Source organism: Macaca thibetana, chromosome 8 (genome assembly GCF_024542745.1).
Source record: "Macaca thibetana thibetana isolate TM-01 chromosome 8, ASM2454274v1, whole genome shotgun sequence".
NCBI classification, from domain to species: domain Eukaryota; kingdom Metazoa; phylum Chordata; class Mammalia; order Primates; family Cercopithecidae; genus Macaca; species Macaca thibetana.
The window spans coordinates 59,687,844-59,705,169 of record NC_065585.1 but is presented as its reverse complement, the minus strand read 5'-3'; the positions used below and the strand labels follow the sequence as shown (position 1 = coordinate 59,705,169).

Sequence of the window (17,326 nt, the reverse complement as noted above, 5' to 3'; positions counted from 1 at the left end):
TCCCTCTTAGTTTTCTCTAACAGTCCAAGTATTTAAAAAAAAAAAAAAATCCTGTTAGAACTGCTTTTGCTGTATTCCATAGCTTTTGTTATGTTGTTTCCATTTTCATTTGTTAAGATACGTTAGGTTATTTGATATCTTTTTTGATGTAGACATTTGTTGCTATAAAATTCCCTCTTAGAATCCTCCCTAACTAATTTTATGAGGCCAGCATCATCCTGATACCAAAACCTGGTAGAGACACAACAAAAAAGGAAAATTTCAGGCCCATATCCCTGATGAACATTGATGTGAAAATCCTCAATAAAATACTGCAAACCAAATCCAGCAGCACATCAAAAACCTTATCCACCACGATCAAGTTGGCTTCATCCCTGGGATGCAAGGCTGGTTCAACATATGCAAATGAATAAAAGAGATCACATAAACAGAACCAATGACAAAAACCACATGATTATCTCAATAGATGCAGAAAAGGCCTTCAACAAAGTTCAACAGCCCTTCATGCTAAAAACTCTCAATAAACTATAGGTATCAGTGGAACATATCTCAAAATAATAAGAGCAATTTATGACAACCCACAGCCAATATCATACTGAATGGGCAAAAACTAGAAGCATTCCCTTTGAAAACTGGCAGAAGACAAGGATGCTGCCTCTCACCACTCCTGTTCAACATAGAATTGGAAGTTCTGGCCAGGGTAATCAGGCAAGAGAAAGCAATAAATGGTATTCAAATAGGAAGAGAGGAAGTCAAATGGTCTCTGTTTGCAGATGACATGATTATATATTTAGAAAACCCCATCGTCTCAGCCCAAAATCTTCTTAAGCTGATAAGCAACTTCAGCAGTCTCAGATTACAAAATCAATGTGCAAAAATCACAAGCATTCCTATACACCAATAACAGACAAACAGAGCACCAAATCATGAGTGAACTCCCATTCACAGTTGCTACTAAGAGAATAAAATACCTCAGAATACAACTTACAAGGGATGTGAAGGACCTCTTCAAGGAGAACGACAAACCACTGCGTAAGGAAATAAGAGAGGACACAAACAAATGGAAAAAACATTCCGTGTTCATGGATAGGAAGAATCAATATCGTAAAAATGGCCATACTGCGCAAGGTAATATATAGATTCAATGCTATCCCCAAAAAGCTACCAATGACTTTCTTCACAGAATTGGAAAAAACTACTTTAAACTTCATATGGAACCAAAAAAGAGCCTGTATTGCCAAGACAATCCTAAGCCAAAAGAACAAAGCTGGAGGCATCATGCTACCTGACTTCAAACTATACTACAAGGCTACAGTAACCAAAACAGCATGGTACTGGTACCAAAACAGATATATAGACAAATGGAACAGAACAGATGCCTCAGAAATAACACCACACATCTATGACCATCTGATCTTTGACAAACCCAACACAAACAAGCAATGGGGAAAAGATCCTCTATTTAATAAATGATGTTGGGAAAACTGGCTAGCCATATGCAGAAAACTGAAACTGGATCCCTTCCTTACACCTGATACAAAAATTAACTCAAGATGGATTAAAGACTTAAACATAGGATCTAAAACCAGAAAAATCCTAGAAGAAAACCTAGGCAATACCATTCAGGACATACGCATGAACAAAGATTTCATGACTAAAACACCAAAAGCAATGGCAACAAAAGCCAAAATTGACAAATGGGATCTAACTAAAGAGCTTCTGCACAGCAAAAGAAACTATCATCACAATGAACAGGCAACCTACAGAATTGGGAGAAAATCTTTGCAATCTACCCATCTGACAAAGGGCTCATACCCAGGATCTACAAAGAACTTAAACAAATTTATAAGAAAAAAACAATCCTATCAAAAAGTGGGTAAAGGATATGAACAGACACTTCTCAAAAGAAGATATTTATGCGGCCAACAAATATATGAAAAAATGCTCATCATCACTGGTCATTAGAGAAATGCATATCAAAACCACAGTGAGATACCATCTCACACCAGTTAGAATGGCAATCATTAAAAAGTCAGGAAACAACAGATGCTGGAGAGGATTAGAGAAATAGGAATACTTTTACACTGTTGGTGGGAGTGTAAATGAGTTCAACCACTGTGGAAGACAGTGTGGCAATTCCTCAAGGATCTAGAACTAGAAATACCGTTTGACCCAGTGATCCCATTACTGGGTATATACCCAAAGGAGTATAAATCATTCTGTGATAAAGACACATGCACACATATGTTTATTGCAGCACTATTCACAATAGCAAAGACTTGGAACAAACCCAAATGTCCATCAATGATAGACTGGATTAAGAAAATGTGGCACATACACACCATGGAATACTGCGCAGCCATAAAAAAGGATGAGTTGATGTCCTTTGCAGGGATGTGGATGAAGCTGGAAACCATCATTCTCAGCAAATTATCACAAGAACAGAAAACCAAACACCACATGTTATCACTCACAAGTGGGAGCTGAACAAGGAGAACACATGGACACAGGGAGGGGAACATTACACACTGGGGCCTGTTGGGGGATGGGGGGCTACGGGAGGGATAGCATTAAGAGAAATATGTAATGTAGGTGCAGGTTGATGGTTGCAGCAAACCACCATGGCACGTGTATACCTATGTAACAAAACTGCACGTTCTGCACATGTACCCCAGAACTTAAAGTATATATGTATATATTAAAAATTCCCTCTTAGTTTTCTCTGACAATCCAAGCATTAAAAAAAAAAAAAAACCCTGTTAGAACTGCTTTTGCTGTATTTCATAGATTTTGTTATATCGTTTCCATTTTCATTTGTTATTTTTCAATTTCCCTTTATATTTTTTCATTGACTCATTAGTTGTTTAAGAGCATGTTGTTTTTAAATTTCCATGTATTTGTGAATATTCTGTAGTTTCTCTTGTTAATGATTGTGGTCAGAAAAGATACTTGTAATTATCTCAGTCTTTTAGAATTTGTTATGATTGGTTTTTTGGCCTCATATATAATCTAACCTGGAGAATGTTCCATGTGCAGTTGAGAAGAATGTGTATTCTACTACTGTTGGATGGATGTTAGGTTCATTTGATCTGGAGTATAGTTTATGTTTGATATTTTCTTATTGACTTTCTTTTTGATCTTTCCATTATTGGAAGTGGGCTGTTGAAATCCCCTACTATTATTACTGTTTATTTCTCCATTCAGATTGATGCTTTCTTTATATATTTAGGTGCTGCAATATTGGGTTCACACATATTTACAATTGTTATATCTCCTGTTGCTGAATTGACCGTTTTATTATTAGATAGTGACCTTTGTATCTTTTTATAGTTTTTGACTTAAAATCTATTTAATCTGATATATGTATAGCCACACCTGCTTTCTTTTGGTTTCTATTTGCATGGAGTATATTTTTCCATTCCTTCATTTTCGGTCTGTGTCCTTACAGGTGAAGCAAGCCTCTTATAGGCAGCGTAAAGTTGAGTCTTTTTTAAAAAATCCATTTAACTACTTTGCCTTTTTATTGGAGAACTTAATTAACACTTACATTCAAGGTTATCATTTATAGGTAAGGAGTTAATACTGTCATTTTGTTGTTTTATAGTTGTTTTTTAGACGTTTTCTTCCTTTACCTCTATCTTCTTTTGTGGCTAAATTATGTTGTTGTCTAGTGGTATGTTTTGATTCCTTGCCTTTTTATGTATCTGCTATAGGTTTTTGTTTTGTTGTTACCATGAGGCTTACAAAAGAAATATCTTACAATGGGGTATTTTAAGCTGATAACAACTTTGATCACATAAAAACAAAAACAAACAAAAAAACCTTAACAACAAAAAAGCCTCTACACTTTTATTCCAGTCCCCTCCTCACATTTTGAATATTTGATGTTACAAGTTTTATCTTTTTATATTGTCTATTGCTTAACAAATTATTGTGGCTATTATGATTTTTAATAGTTTTGTCTTTTAACTTTTATACAAAATCCAGAATACTTTAATTCTGTGATGATGCTGCATAAATTGCTTATATCTTTAGTCAGTGTACTTACTTTTAACAGTGAGTTTTAGACTTTGAGATTGTTTTGTGTTACTCCTTAGCATCCTTTTTTTTTTTGAGCTTGAAGACCTCCCTTTACCATTTCTTGTAAAACAGTTCTGGTAATCATTAATTCCCTCATCTTCTGTTTTTCTGGAACAGGCTTTATCTCTTCTTCATTTCTGAAGGACAGCTTTGTTGGGTTTGGTATTCTTGGCTGGCAGGGCTTCTTTCAGCACTTTGAGCACTGAGGCAGGCCAGAAGCTTGGGGCAGATGTGGCCAGCACAGGAGTGGGGCACATCTGAAGCCAAAGTTCACTGAGATATCCCTGGTGTTGTGAGATGTCCAGAGCCCTGGACTGCTGACATCAGCCTGGCATTGGTGCAGCCCAGAAATTGAGTTTGCCATGAAAGCCTGAAGCCTGGGGCTGTGTGATCCTGCTTGGCACCAGGCTGGGTCTAGAGCTTCAGTCCATGGGTACTAGCCTGGAACAGGGGGTTGTGGTGGTCTCACCAGTGTTGGGTTTTACTTTGGCAATCCTAGCATTGGTGCTAAAGGGATGGTGTTTCTCTCCTTGCCATGCTTCTTAGGGTTGAGGGAAGGATGACGGGGTAATATAAAACTTCCCTTCTTACCCTCTTCAATGTGACTTTTCTTAATATTGTGCTGCATCCAGATAGTATAATCTCTCACATGGCTTACTTAGCTCTTGTGAAGGTATGCTATAGCATGGATACTTGTTCAAATTGATGTTTCTGCTGGGGAAAGTTGCTGAAGAGTCCTACTCTGCCATCTTGCTCCATCTCTTCCTAAATAAATCATTGTTTTAATTTTGCCAGTGAAGACTGACTGTTCTCAATTAAGAGTCCATAAGTTTCCTTTTACATCTTAATATTTTTGTGAAAGTGAGGATATATTTTCTGATGTTCCTTTTCCAACCTTAAATGCAATCACTGAAGTAACATACAAATAGTAGAAAGCTTGGGAAAAGGTTAATATAGTCTAGAGTAAAACTTGTCCAGTATACAACACTCACGGAGAACTACTGTCAACAATTTTTAGCATTTTCCATTTCTTACATCTTTTTATAGCTGAGATCAAATGTTTATTTTTCCTACTTATTAATATTATTATAATTTTTGAGGCAGAGTCTCTCTCTGTCACCCAGGCTGGAATGCAGTGGTGAGATCTTGACTTACTGCAACCTCCACCACCGGGCTCAAGCGATTCTCCTGCCTCAGCCACCCAAGTAGCTGGAATTACAGGCGTGCACCACCACACCTGGGTAATTTTTGTATTTGGGTAGAGACGGGGTTTCGTCATGTTGGCCAGGCTGGTTTTGAAGTCATGGCCCCAAGTGATCCGCCCACCTCAGTCTCTGAAAGTGCTGGGATTATAAGGCATGAGCCACTGTACCCAACCTGTTTTTCCAAATTGTAAACATGATTTAGAATGTCTTCATAATTGGCCGGGCGCGGTGGCTCAAGCCTGTAATCCCAGCACTTTGGGAGGCCGAGACGGGCGGATCACGAGGTCAGGAGATCGAGACCATCCTGGCTAACACGGTGAAACCCCGTCTCTACTAAAATACAAAAAAAAAAAAAAACTAGCTGGGCGAGGTGGCGGGCGCCTGTAGTCCCAGCTACTCGGGAGGCTGAGCCAGGAGAATGGCGTGAACCCGGGAGGCGGAGCTTGCAGTGAGCTGAGATCCGGCCACTGCACTCCAGCCTGGGCGACAGAGCCAGACTCCGTCTCAAAAAAAAAAAAAAAAAAGAATGTCTTCATAATTTTGATCTGTCATATTACCCAGAGTTAGCCATTCTTATTAGTAGGCATATACGTTTTTGTGGTTTTTTCCTATTTCATACAACAAATGTGTTCACAGATATGTGCCCCATTGTTCTTTATTTTAGTAGTTTCCAGATTATAGTTATCAGAAAAAGAGAAATGGGCAGTTCCACACTTTTCACACTGTGAGGGGTGTTTGGAAGCACCTACCTGAGCCTTGAGGATTGGTGATACAAAAGCCATAAAAGGCTTCAGGGAGTAGCTGGGAACTGACCTAGGAATTCCGATGTTATCAATATATATCAAATTTAAGAATTTAAGGTTATATTACACCTCTACTTAGAACAACATTCAGACACCTACAACATCCTGCCTAGTCTGGCCCTCCTTCCTCTCTCACCTGGTCTATGCACTCCCTCTTAGATGACTCCAGTCTCACTGACTGTTTCAGCACTCTCACATGCCCTCTTTTCCCACCTCAGGGCTGCTGCACAGGCGTTTCCTGCTGCCTGAAATGGACTTCTGCATGTGTGTAAACACACATGCACACACACCACCACCACCACTGTACCACACATATACAAACACACACTGGCCACTTCTCTAAACCGTCTGATCTGTTTTTGGTTTTTTTTTTTTCCTTCTTTTAGATGTTTTTGTAGGCAGATCAGTGGTCCCTCAAAGATGTTCATGTCCTAATTCCCAGGACCTGTGAATATGTTCAGTTACATAGGAAAGGGGAACTAAGGTCAAAGTTGCTAATCAGCTGATTTTAAGATGGGGAGATTATTCTTTCTTTTTTTTTTTTTTTTTTTTTTGAGACGGAGTTGCCTGGGCTGAAGTGCAATGGCATGATCTCGGCTCACTGCAACCTCCGCCTCCTGGGTTCAAGCAATTCTCCTGTCTCAGCCTCCCAAGTAGCTGGGACTAAAGGTGCCCACCACCATGCCTGGCTGATTTTTGTATTTTCAGTAGAGACACTCGGGTTTCACCATGTTGGTCAGGCTGGTCTCGAACTCATGACCTCAAGTGATTCTCCTGCCTCGGCCTTCTAAAGTGCTGGGATTACAGGCGTGAGCCACCACGCCCGGCCAAGATGGGGAGATTTTTCCTGGAATATATGGCTGGGCCTGTTGTAATCAGAAAGTTCTTAAAAGTGGAAGAAGAGAGTGAGAACCAAAGAGTTGGAAGCTTGAAAATGACCTTTCTGCTGTTGGAAGACGGGGTCATGAGCCAGGAAGTGTGATAGCCTCTAGAAGCTGGAAAGGCAAAGAAATGGATTCTTCCTTAGAGCATCTAGAAGGAGCACAGCCTTATCAATGTTTTGATTTTAGATCAGTGAGATCCATTTTGGACTTCTGATCTATAGAACTATTAGATAATAAATTTGTGCTACTATTCAACCATAAAAAAAGAAGGAAATCCTGTCAGTTTTTGACATCATGGATGAACCTGGAGGATGTTTTGTTAAGCAAATAAGCCAGGCACAGAAAGACACATGATCTCACTTACATATAGAGTCTAAAATAGTCAAATTCATAGAATCTAAGAATGGAATGGTGGTTACCAGGAGCTTGGGGAGATGTTAGTCAAAGGATACAAAATTTCAGTTAGACAAGAATAAATTTGAGAGATCTAATGCACATCATTGTGACTATCGTTAAAAACAATGTATTGCGTTCTTGAAAATTGCTAAGAGAATAGAATTTGAGTGTTCTCACCACAAAAAAAAGATCAGTATGTGAGATAATGGATGTTAACTGGCCTGATTTAGCCATTCTACAATGTATACATATTTCAAAACAACATTTTGTAAATGATAAATATGTACAATTTTTAATTGCCAATTTTATTTTAAAAATTTGCGTTGTCTTAAACAACTACATTTCTAGTCATTTGTGACAGTTAGCAATGGAAACTAAGGGAATATAGTGCATACAGAGGCTTGTCCTGACTCTTTCCTTAATCTGAAGTGACTAAAGTAGGTTCCTGCTTATTCTCCTTCTCAGCAACCTGGGTTTTTGCCTTACTATCCTTTATCACAGTATGGAATTACTTATTCCTTTGTTTGCCCATGTTTCGCTGTATGCCAGGGACCGTCTTCTGTATTACCAATGCTGACCCAGTCAGTCCATTATAAGCTTTCAACAAATAGCTATTAGTTTTTAGTTAAGTGAGAGGACATTCCTAGTCAGCAAGACAGTATATGACAGAGCCAAGAGGCAGAGAAAGATGTGGGTACATTTGAGAGGCTATAAATCAGATGACTGTTGCATGAAGAGAATATTGGATTGCAGGCAGATTTACAGACCTAAACTAGATTAGAGGCAGGGAGAATAAGAAATGGAGAGATTCTGGTGACTTCACATTGTGGAAGTGACAGAACCTGGTGCTGAGTCTATGGGAATAGGAAAGTGGAAATGACAGAACCTGGTGCTGAGTCTATGGGTATAGGAAAAATTATCAATGACTGCCATATTGCTGGCTTGGTCAACGGAGTAGATAGTGGTGATTTTCACTTAGAAGTTATCAAAAGGGAGAAAGAATTGAGAGGAATGGTATATTCAGTTCTGGACATGAATAAGATGCCTGTGGAACATCCTAGAGTAGGTCTCTGGCAGCCTATCGGAATTACAGATTTGGAACCCAAGATAAAGTTGAGGGCTTCCTGTCTGACTTGGATATGGTTGATTTATGAAGTTTATGTAAGGAAAATGGTGTTTAGCAGAAAGAGGAACAAGAATGGAACTCTGAAACACTAGTAGTTCAGTAACAGAGGGCAGAAGAAATGGAAAATAAGATAAGAGAAAAGCCTGAGGGTATGGTAACACCAAAACCAGGGAATGATGTTTTAGGGATGAGGGAGTAGCCAGCCAGTGTTGAGTGCTACAGAGGATGCAATAGGACTTCATAGTGTCCACTGGTTTTAGTAATAGAGGTAATTAACGTTCCAGAAAACATTTTGGGCTTTTAGACAGTTTATACTAAAGAATTACTGGAGCAGAACATAATAACCGTTTTTAAGTCCTTTACTTAATGTTGTCAAATTACAAAAAGATGAAATTAGTTTTCAGTCCAATAGCAGCATATGATTGTGACCAACCATCTCACAGCATCAGAAGTAGCATGGTATCTCTGAGTTTATGTCCTGACTTTATAATGTTTAGTGCCTTTGGGCAAGTTACTCAGCCTTGGTTTCCTCATTTGCAAAAATGGGACAATAATATTACCTACCTCATGTGGTTATGATTAAAGAGGTTATCAAAATGAGTTTTTACTTTTAAAGCACTTAAACAGCATCTGGTACATAGTAAATGCTACCTTGAAGTGTTTGTTGGATAAATGACAGATACATAGATGGATACATAAAATAAATGTTGGGTATTCTAATTTTCTCATATTTTGCAAATTTGAAAAGTAATGAAGAGTACTTTTTTTCAGTCAACTTTATATATATAATTTACAGACATTAAAATGCTCCTGGCTGGGCGCAGTGGCTCACGCCTGTAATCCCAGCACTTTGGGAGGCCGAGCGGGCAGATCACTTGAAGTCAGGAGTTCGAGACCAGCCTGGCCAACGTGGTAAAACCCCATCTCTACTAAAAATTAAAAAATTAGCTGGGCGTGGTGGTAGGTGCCTGTAATCCAGCTACTCGGGAGACTTAGGCAGGAGAATTGCTTGGACCCAGGTGGTGAAGGTTGCAGTGAGTGGAGATCACGCCACTGCACTCCAGCCTGGGCAACAGAGAGAGACTCCATCTCAATCAATCAATAAAATGTTCCTATTTTAAGCGAACAGTTAAATGAGTTTTGATAAATACTTGTACCTGAATGACCATCACCTCAACCACATGTGGAACATTCCCATCACCCCAAACAGTTCCCTTTTGTCTCCTCCCAGTCAGTCCTCAACTTTATCCTCAATCCCAAACAACCATCACTCTGCTTTCTTTCCTGTGAATTAGAATACTCTTTTCTAGAGTTTCATGTCAGTGAAATCGTACCATATGTACTCTGTGCTTAGCTTCTTTCACTTGGCATGTTTTTGGGATTCATTCATGTTGTAGCATGTACCACTGGTTCATTCCTTCCACTCCCCGAGTGGTATTTTGTTTTACGGAGGTACCACACTTTGCTTATGAATACATTTACTCTACTAAATGTATAGTTTTGGCTGTTATGAATACTGCTATGAATTCATGTATAAGCCTTCGTATAGATACACTTTTATTGTTTTAATGTGTATTCCTTTATTAACTCATTAAAAGTCTGAAAACTTTTTCAAGAATATTAACTTTTTTTGTTTTTGTGAGTTCTATATTTTGTCCATGTTTTATTTTGTGGTTTTTATATTTTCTTTTATATGTTTTAATTATTGAGATAGTCAAATCTTTTTTATTCTATATATTCTTTTTTATTCTATATATTCTTCAGTTCCCATGAAGGAAATTTTTGACATTTTGCTGTATACGCATGTATGTTTGTGTATGTGTGTGCACAGTAATTTGGGGAGTTTTGATCAGTTTTGAGAATGGGCTGTTGGCAGTTACGAAGACAGCTAACATGAAAGTTGAGGTGAACTCAAATCGTAGTTCATATTCACTATAATTTCTTCAGGATTTTTTAGATTATTTAAAAATCCATGTGCATTCTAGTAGATTCTGTCTAGTACATTTTTCTTGAATATGACAAGTCTAGGTTCCTGACACCATTTGTTATCCTTTAGGCAACGAGATTTTGTGTATAACTTAGTTTTCTGATTAGCTTAGGTTTATCCCTGTTGTTTTTTTGTTTGTTTGTTTTTCTTTTTTTTTTTTTTTTGAGATGGAATCTCTGTCACCCACGCTGGAGTGCAGTGGTGCGATCTCGGCTCACTGCAACCTCTGCTGCCCAGGTTCAAGCGATTTTCCTACCTCCGCCTCCCAAGTAGCTGGGATTACAGGCACCTGCCACCGCACCTGGCTAATTTTTGTAGTTTTAGTAGAGACAGGGTTTCACCATCTTGGCTGGTCTTCAACTCCACCCGCCTCGGCCTCTCAAAGTGCTGGGATTACAGGTATGAGCCACTGTGCCCGGCCCTCTTTGTTTTTTTTGTTTTTTTGTTTTTTAATTTTTAAAATTTTTGTAGAATTTAATACCATGCCCGGCCATGCCAGACACTCTTCTGTTTCAAATATACTCATTTAGTCCTCACAGCAACAATATCTTCATAGTTATCTTACAGATGAAGAATTTGAGGCTAAGTAGCTTGCCCAGGGCCACACAGCTAATAAGTGGGGTCAGCCTCAGAGCCCATGTTCCTAAGCTTTATGCTGTGTTACTGACAGGGTGAGGTTAAATATGGAGGCCGGGCACGGTGGCTCACGTCTGTAATCCCAGCACTTTGGGAGGCCGAGGCGGGTCGATCATGAGGTCAGGAGTTCGAGACCAGCCTGGCCAACACAGTGAAACCCCGTCTCTACTAAAAATACAAAAATTAGCCAGGTGTGGTGGCATGCGCCTGTAGTCCCAGCTATTCGGGAGGCTGAGGCAGGAGAATTGCTTGTACCCAGGAGGCGGAGGTTGCAGTGAGCCGAGATTGTGCCACTGCACTCCAGCTTGAACAACAGAGCAAGACTCTGTCTCAAAAACAACAACAACAACAAAGAAGGAGGTGCAAATCTCAGTAGTAGAATAGCAGATTCACACTTAATCTTTCTCCTATTTTAGGAAGTTAATACTTAAGAGAATTATTATTTATTTGTTCTTTTTTTCCTTTTTGAGACAGGGTCTCACTCTGTCACCCAGGCTAGAGTGCAGTGGTACAGTCATGGCTCACTGCAGCCTTAACCTCCTGGGTTCCAGTGATCCTCCAACTTTAGCCTCCCAAATAGCTGGGACCGCAGGCATGTACCAATTTGTCTGGCTAATTTAAAATTTTTTTTTTGTAGAGACAGGGAGCTCCCTCTGTTACCTAGGCTGGTCTCGAACTACAGGGGTCAAGCAGTCCTCACATCTCAGCCTCCCAAAGTGCTAGGATTACAGGCATGAGCCACTGCATCGGCCAAGAGAATTTTCAAAGTATGCAATTGAAAACGTAGGCAAGCAATCTCTAGATCTGAATAATTTATAGATTTCTGAGGTTCAGCAATATTTTCCTAAATAGGCAGTTTATCAAATATCTTGTTTTCATTTGAGTCATCTTCAATGATTTCTATTGGTAAGACAATAGAAATGAATTTCCTTTTTTAAAAGTTTATACAAAGTTTATTAAAAATTTTTTTTTTAAAGATTTAAAGCTTATGCATTTCAGAAATACCAAGTACAGTAGCAGTTAGTTTGGAGTGACAAGACGACCCCTGAAAATTTTTTAAGGAGATTTCCTTGTGGTAGGGTAGTGACTGGGAATTGAAACATGCAGCTTCTGGAGGGAGCGCTTTGCGTCTTTAAAGTTATGTATTCTTTTATATTTAATTTCCTTATTGATTTGGTAGCCCCTACAGACCCATTGAAAACACATGGTGGCCTCCTCCAGGAACTATTTCCTGTTTGCTCCCACCTTAAGTAATCTCTCATTTTTCTATCTCATAACATTTTGTCTACTTTAGGTACTATTTCATTTTTTAAACCTCATTCTGTAAGGTGTTGGTCACAGTCCCAGAGCTTTAGACATGTATGCAATTTTTTGTTACTGTTTATTATTTTTCAGTAATAAGTGGAAATTAAGATCTTTCTGTTTTTTCAGATCATTTAATACACTTTATATGAAACTTCCTGTAGACAATTGTTATTTGAATTGCTTCTTCAATGCAGTTATATAACTTGGAAACTTTTGGCTGTGCACCAAATTTATTTAAAGTCATTTGAAATTATATAAGTCCATTTGAAAATGTTTTACCAAAAATGTATTTATGAATATGCAGTTAATGCTAAATTCCACCTTGATCATTCATTAGCTTTGTGAATCTGTTTCCAATATAACAGAGAGAACACCAAAGCTGCCATGAGCATTGAATTAGATAATGTCTCTGTAAGATTCTGTTACACAATTATCCTGTTACTGACTTATAAAAGGTTCCTCTTAATTGTGGATTGAAATCAAACATTCTGCATTAACATCTAAAGATATAAATTATCTTTAACAGTGTTTAAAATTAGGTAATAATTAGTCCAAACCTCATCATGGAATAGATCAACATAAAGTACCATGTGGCTGAGTTGAAAGCAAGTTCTTTCAGTTTTTATTTTAATTCTCATTAAAATACTCTACAGGCAGTTTTGGAGCATCACTTGGGGTCCTTCTCATCTTATTTTCAAGTGGAACTGACTGGTTTTATATAGTACTTCTGTTGCATATTTTCTATTTTGGGATTCTGGCCTGCTTCATGGTAGTGTTAGTTTCTGAATCACAGTAGCTAAACTATTGAGTGTACATGTATTGACTCTTGTGATTTTGGAAGACAGCAAATAAAGTACCTGCTTTGCGTGGAGAACCTGAAAGACAGGGTGTTTCCTATTATTGTTTTGGTATTAGCCTTTTTAATACAACATTGTGGTCCACCAGAAGAACAACCCTGAGCCAATGAGCCTCAGCTAACCCTAACTCAAATAAAGCTACCACATAATGTCTCTCCCTATCCAGAGTTAACACCGAGTCTTAGTGGGCTCATTTGTTCAAATGAAGGGATGTGGCCTCATGATTATTAAAGCCGTTTTTAGCACTTATGGACTACCTGTCTCAGATTTCCTGGTTCATTTGTCTTGAGCACCTCTTAGAAGCATTGCAAGCTTTAATTTTATTCCACCTATAGACATTGCTTTGTTCACCTTTGGTTATATTTTTAGAACAGGATTTAATATTTGGAGGGGAGATATAATTCTTTCAGAGGAATATTTTTGTTTGTTTTTCTGTAAACTGAGTTAATATGATACAATTAGATGCTTCCTTTATGGCTGTATAGGTAAAATCATATGAGAGTAAATGTAGCCTTTTAAAGTAAATGTGATTAAGACATGCATATACGTATTCAACAGTTACAGTGGCAAGCATGGGATGGGAATGGTGACTTGCTTTGCTCTCCACCTACCCCTTGTCTGCACCCAGACAGCTGTCCAGGCTGGAGGAAAATGGAAAATAATGCTGATAGGTCTCACTTTAAATTCATGATCGCCAACTACAAAGGGGCCAGTAGTGCTGTCCAGCATTCTTTCCATGCTACCTATTGTCTTGCTTTTTTATATGAATATTTTGCACTTTCTCCTCTCCTCTCAACCATTAATAGCTCCTTTCCTTTCTCCCCCATCCCAATGCTGATGAGAGAATAAAAATCAACCAGAAGGAAATGTCTAACCTTTCTCCCTACCTGGTCTACTAATGTACCTATATCTGTACCCAGGTACTCTGCTGGACTTCAGTTATTAATATACCCTGTTATTACCTGAGGCCAATCCTCACTTATTGAATTCATATCCCACCTTGCCTACTTATGGCCAGCTCGAGCAGTCGTCCCTTCTCTCTTCTGCATTGTTAATGATTCCTCTTCCTTCTTTATTACCAGATCATTCCTATCAGCATACTCACATGTTGAAATAGCTCCCATCTTTAAAAGGAAAAAAAAAACTTCCTGGAGACCCCATAGTTCCCTAAAAATATTGCCCCATTTCTCCTTTCCTCTTGGCAGCAGAACTCTTCAAGAGTTCTCTACTCTAGCTTTCTTTCCATTCTTTCTTGAAATTTCTCCATTAAGACTTTCAGCCCCACCTCTCTGCCAAAACAGCTCTGATCAAGGTCACCCATGATCTTTCCAAAGGCAAATCACTGATCAATTCTAACTTGCTGTGATAGCAGTACTTGACATGGTCACACTTTCTTACACTTTCTTTCCTTGGATTCCGAGACCCCACACTTTCTGCTTTTCTTCTGATTTCAGTGGCAGGTTGCTCCCTCATTTCCTAGACCTTACATTTCCCGAGAGCTGGTTCTTAACCTTCCCTTCTATGCTCACCTCCTGTATCAAACTAGTGCATTCCCTCTTGTGGTGTAAAATGTCTATTTGCTGAAGACTACGGAATTTATATTTCTAGCTTGGATCTCTCCCCTAAGCCACACACTCTCATGTCCAGTGGTCTCCTTGATTTCTCCCCATGGATGTCAGAAGGTCCAAGGCCAGTTTCTTTATTTCCAGTGCCCCAAACTGGTTCCTTCTGTAGTTTACCTTATCTGTAACTGCTCTTATCAAAAACTGAAGTAATTTCTGATTCCTCTCTAGAGACCTGCTGCTTGCCATACCTTCAAAATATATCCAGAATATTAACATTTTTCACCATCTTCATAGCTACCCCTCCATACCACTACCATCTCCTGCATGGATTATTGCCATCGCCTTCTTGTTGGTCTCCTTTCCTGTCTTTATCTCCTTTTTCCATTTTCCCTCTCATTATTCTGCCACACTGGCCTGCCTGCCTCTCCTTGAAGGAGCTAAGGACCCCACACACTTCAAAGCCTTTGTGCGTGCTGCTTCCTCTGCCCAGAATGTTCTGCCACCAAACATTCACAGGGGTCTCCTACTCCATTCAAATGTTCAAATATCACCTTGTCAGAGAGCTTTTTCCCTGAAAATCCTATTTGATATAGCACCTTCCTCTTGCCTGCATTCTCTCCAAACATAATTATTTGTATATTATTAACTTCCCTCCCTTCTTTGAGGGCAGGGACTTTGTTCTGTCACAACTATATCTTTAAGACCCAGAACCAAGCCTGGAACATTTTGGTGTTAAATGAACGGAGGAAGGTAGTGGTGATGGTGGTGGTGGTGGTGGTGGAGATTCGTGGTATGATTCTGTTAGGTATTTAAGCCCCAAATTAGTTTTTAAAGAATTCACACACAACTTTTTCAAACACTACATAAAACAAGGTAGGTCTGTATACACACAAACTTTAACCAATCTTACACACAATCTTACCCACAATCCGTTTCAACCTGTATTTGATGATGAGGCTGACTAGCCAATATTTAAGTAATCACTATGCAGTAGACCTTGTGCTAAGATTATCCAGTTTAACTCCCACAATACTCCTTTCAGTATATGTTATACCATTTTATGAAAAAGGAAATGAGGCTTAGTGAGCATACGATGAGGCCAGCTGAAGATAGGAAGTGGCAGCCCTGGGATTGGATCTCAGTGTGTTTAGCTTCAGAATTTCTTAAGAATGATGGGACTGGCTGGGCACCATGGCTCACGCCTGTAATCCCAACACTTTGGGAGTTTGAGGCCGGTGGATCATCTGGGGTCAGGAGCTCGAGACCAGCCTGGCCAACATGGTGAAAGCCCATCTGTACTAAAAATACAAAAATTAACCAGGCGTGGTGGTACACACATGTAGTCCCAGCTATTTGGGAGGCTGAGGCAGGAGAATCACTTGAACCCGGGTGGTGGAGGTTGCAGTGAGCCAAGATCACACCACTGCACTTCAGCCTGGGCAAGAGAGGGAGACTGTCTCAAAAAAAAAAAAAAGAATGATGGGACTTTCCAAAATAAAAGCCTCCTGGAGATTCTTTTACATATGATCTGTACATGTTAGTCATTTATAGGTTTACATACTTAAATAGTAAAGTATTTGAGAAATAATGTTTAGTTTTAGAAAATGGGCTTAAATGTTGTGATTGTTAAGCAGTAATAAATATAAATGATAAACAAGACACCTTTTTAAAACTTTGAGCTACAAGTTAAATCTCATGGCACTTTGCCTAATGACCTAGGCTAGCTCTTGTGGTCTGGTTCATACAAACATGTTCTGATACCAAAACCAGTGTGCTGTTGCTATGGCTGTGAACGCTTTTGTGAGTACATAGATACCAATAACACAGAGCCATGGCTTGGAGTTCTCTGAGTTACTTCTCTACAGAGAGGAAAGTGAGAAATGAAACCTCAGCTTCAGATTTGTACCGTTAATTTTGCTGTCATCTATTGTTCTTCATAAAAACAGCCTCAAAGTTGAGAGTAAAAATTCTATGAAGGCAGATAAAACAAGAAGGGAATTGCTAAGTACAAGGGAAGAAAGTATCAATGAAACAAACCATGGCTAGTCCTACTGTTAATTTTCTGGTTCTCTAGAAGGGACAGTGCCAAGTTAGAGTTGGAGAACAAAGAGCCCCACCCTCCAGTTTTTCCTCCTTCTGCCACATCCTGCTTACTCTCCTGGTCCACTGAGGCATGAATCCCCTTCCTGAGGAAGACCTGAATGATGGGACAGTAGTAACCTGGGGGTTTTGGTAGCACACACAAAAAAAATGGGTTTGAGAGAACTGACATTTCTCTCTAGATCCCAAATGCCTGTACAGTGAGTATAGCTGTCAGTGGCACCTGCTCCAGGGGGAAGGCAGGTCCAGATTGCAAACACTGTGCTGAGCTAGGTTTTTACAGAATGAAGAAAGTAGGGATGCTCTCTTGGAGAGCTGTTAACCAATTATGTGAAACTAAATCCTGTTCATTTAGATATTTTAGATAATATGCTGAAAATTG

General features: G+C 39.1%; 1 protein-coding gene across 2 annotated transcripts in view; it reads left to right on the top strand.

The window, feature by feature from the left end:
* E2F5 (E2F transcription factor 5) overlaps window positions 1-17,326 on the top strand; it is a 45,176-nt gene that overhangs the window by 15,108 nt on the left and 12,742 nt on the right. The gene's annotated exons all lie outside the window — the stretch shown is intronic.